We start from the raw sequence: 4,069 nt of genomic DNA, 5'->3' as shown, positions 1-4,069 counted from the left end.
TTTAAACAGGAAACGCCCACTGTCGCTCCTGCATTTAAACAGGAAACGCCCACTGTAGCTCCTGCATTTAAACAGGAAACGCCCACTGTAGCGCCTGCATTTAAACAAGAAACGCCCACTGTAGCGCCTGCATTTAAACAAGAAACGCCCACTGTAGCGCCTGCATTTAAACAGGAAACGCCCACTGTAGCGCCTGCATTTAAACAAGAAACGCCCACTGTAGCGCCTGCATTTAAACAGGAAACGCCCACTGTAGCGCCTGCATTTAAACAGGAAACGCCCACTGTAGCTCCTGCATTTAAACAGAAAACGCCCACTGTAGCGCCTGCATTTAAACAAGAAACGCCCACTGTAGCGCCTGCATTTAAACAGGAAACGCCCACTGTCGCTCCTGCGTTTAAACAGGAAACGCCCACTGAAGCTCCTGTGTTTAAACAGGAAACGCCCACTGTAGCTCCTGCATTTAAATAGGAAACGCCCACTGTAGCTCCTGTATTGAGTCGTTCCCAAATATATTTTCTTACAAACGCATTTTCTTCCAAGGGTCCTAAAGCCCGTCATTTTCAAACGGAACGACTGTCAGATCCTCCCCTGCCCCTCCCCCTCTCTACACTGTTTTAATACTGAATTTCAAAACGACCGACCGAAAACGTAGCACTGTGTGTCGGGTGCAGTCGAGGGTATTGAGGTATTTCACCCACGTGACCAAGTCATGTGATGCTGCCATTTTGGACGTCACGGCTCGAATCCGTTTGAATGCGAGGAAGGCGACAAATGAAAAACATAAAAGAAAAAGGAGCGAGATGCAGAAAACACCTTCACTATCCAGCGACGTAGGGCATTTACAGGGCGAGCAGAGGGAGAGGTATTTGCAAAAATTGAGGTTAGCAGGCTTAGAGAACGACGTTTACCTGCTTCCACCAGGATTGTTCACTGACGTACGGAAGTACACGAAGCCCTCGTCTTTACCTGACTTCGGCACACATGATCTGTATACCTATGTCGTTAAAAACCCATCGCCATACACAGGTATTGATCTACAAATATTTTGCGTCAGGCTGGGTAACATGTCTACATCAGCGGGTCGTCCCTGGAGCCGGTGGTCGCCATCTTATTACAGCTAAGGTTTGTTCACATTTTCATTTACTTTCGGTCCTCAGGATAAACAAAATGTTATTAAATGTCATTGAAATAACTTCTTAGTCTGTTGAGACATGGCCCGTTATAAATTTGCTGTTACCAGGCAATGACCAAGAACTGTATTATTAGGGTTGGTGTCTGTGTTGTAGCAGTGTATTAGCAACTAGCTGTTAGCACTAGCTAATGTCAACAACATCATTGCTACAGTAACATACCAGCTATGTTTACGTTCAGTCATTTGGATGACTGTTAAAACCTTTCAGTCTCAAGTTTTTCCTTTACTGGATTTACTAGTTTACTGAGCTAGCGCGCGCGCGCTAGCCTGCCGGCGGCCGGCGCGCGCTAGCTCAGTAAACTAGTAAATCCAGTAAAGGAAAAACTTGAGACTGAAAGGTTTTAACAGTCATCCAAATGACTGAACGTAAACATTGCTACAGTAACATACCAGCTACTGTTGTTGACATTAGCTAGCCTGACGTTCCAAATGGCGGACACCGGGGCGTCACGTGACCCTGTGACGTCAGGTGAAATACCTCAATACTCTGAGGTACAGTACAACACCACTATTATTTTTTTTTTTTACACATACTATTTAAAATCATCAGATGATGACAAAAAAGCTACCATGTACACAATTTAGCACTTTTAACACACAATTTCTTGCTACTTCCGGTTAGGACAACACGTCAACGGTGCCGCCATCTTGGAAGGGGCATATCAAATCATAGCACTATAGTAGACACATCAAGTGAAAATTCTAATTCAATCCAAATTGCTCGAAACTGCTTTCACTGAATTCAGAATTGAATGCAAATCATCATACTTATGTTTATCTGTTCTTGAGATATTACAAATCAAAGATCGAAGAAACAGCTTAATTTTCAGCGGGAGCCTCTGGGCCTGCTCCACAAGACTACTGAATAGCTTCATCCACCAGGCTGTCAGGATGCTGAACTCTGTCCACTACCTACCCCCTACCCCTACCCCGGAACACATTCATTCACACACGAAACTCTCTCTCATCCGTTTGCACATCACACTACAATCATTTGCTTTACTGCTGCTATTGCTCATTTGCATTACTGTTCATATACACCTCATTAGCTACTCTTCTCAGCACCTTCTCCATCAGCACGGGTTCCCTTTTGAGTCTGGTTCCTCTCGAGGTTTCTTCCTCATGTCGTCTGAGGGAGTTTTTCCTTGCCACCGCTATACAAATAAACTTGACTTGACGTTATTGTACTGTATTTGCACTACTGCTATTTTGTACATTGTTTGATTTTAGAGTGTATTTTTATCTATATTATCTGTTTTTCTTAAAGGAACAGTCCACCGTACTTCCATAATGAAATATGCTCTTATCTGAATTGAGACGAGCTGCTCCGTACCTCTCCGAGCTTTGCGCGACCTCCCAGTCAGTCAGACGCGCTGTCACTCCTGTTAGCAATGTAGCTAGGCTCAGTATGGCCAATGGTATTTTTTGGGGCTGTAGTTAGATGCGACCAAACTCTTCCGCGTTTTTCCTGTTTACATAGGTTTATATGACCAGTGATATGAAACAAGTTCAGCTACACAAATTGAAACGTGGCGATTTTCTATGCTATGGAAAGTCCGCACTATAATGACGGGCGTACTAACACCTTCTGTACCTTGATACGGTACGCCTGTCATTATAGTGCGGACTTTCCATAGCATAGAAAATTGCCACATTTCAATTTGTGTAGCTGAACTTGTTTCATATCACTGGTCATATAAACCTATGTAAACAGGAAAAACGCGGAAGAGTTTGGTCGCATCTAACTACAGCCCCAAAAAATACCATTGGCCATACTGAGCCTAGCTACATTGCTAACAGGAGTGACAGCGCGTCTGACTGCGTCTGACTGACTGGGAGGTCGCGCAAAGCTCGGACAGGTACGGAGCAGCTCGTCTCAATTCAGATAAGAGCATATTTCATTATGGAAGTACGGACTGTTCCTTTAATATATTTCATATCTGATTTTCCAAGTAAGATGAGAGAGAAATGGTATTTCGATCCTCCTACATGTCCGAGATATATAGTGAAATGATGATAAAAAACATCTTTGAATCTTCAGAAAACTGATGTATGAGGATAACATGGTCCAAAATGGGCCTCATTCACGAATGAGATCAAATGTTTTTTCTTCCTAACTTTAAGATATTTACATGAAAATTGGCAGACTGTTGTATACGGGACACAAAATTTGAAAACTTTGTAAAAACCAGTTATGCAAATTCGTACTAAATTATGCTAATTAGGTAAAACCGTTAAATAGTTACTCTCTTCTTCAAAAGTTTCACCAAATGGTTTTATTTGTGCAATATAAAGCTGATCCTAACCCTCATTTATACATCACAAAGGAGAAATCAGTGTTAATTATAAAATATGCATAAATAAGCAGTGAATGTCATTCACAGCTACCGTTCTCTATCAAAATAAAAAAAAAAGTAATAAAAGATTATTTCTAAATCCCTCTTTGTGCTCTGCAGGGCTTTGTATTTCTAAGTCGGGCCTACTAGTGTTTATCTTAAAGAATATAAATGATTATTTCAATTAATATTCACAGCGGGGCGGCACGGTGGTGTAGTGGTTAGCGCTGTCGCCTCACAGCAAGAAGGTTCGGGTTCGAGCCCCGTGGCCGGCGAGGGCCTTTCTGTGTGGAGTTTGCATGTTCTCCCCGTGTCCGCGTGGGTTTCCTCCGGGTGCTCCGGTTTCCCCCACAGTCCAAAAATATGCAGGTTAGGTTAACTGGTGACTCTAAATCGACCGTAGGTGTGAATGTGAGTGTGAATGGTTGTCTGTGTCTATGTGTCAGCCCTGTGATGACCTGGCGACTTGTCCAGGGTGTACCCCGCCTTTCGCCTGTAGTCAGCTGGGATAGGCTCCAGCTTGCCTGCGACCCTGTAG

Source organism: Neoarius graeffei, chromosome 3 (genome assembly GCF_027579695.1).
Source record: "Neoarius graeffei isolate fNeoGra1 chromosome 3, fNeoGra1.pri, whole genome shotgun sequence".
Taxonomy (NCBI): Eukaryota; Metazoa; Chordata; class Actinopteri; order Siluriformes; family Ariidae; genus Neoarius; species Neoarius graeffei.
This window is presented reverse-complemented; position numbering follows the sequence as displayed.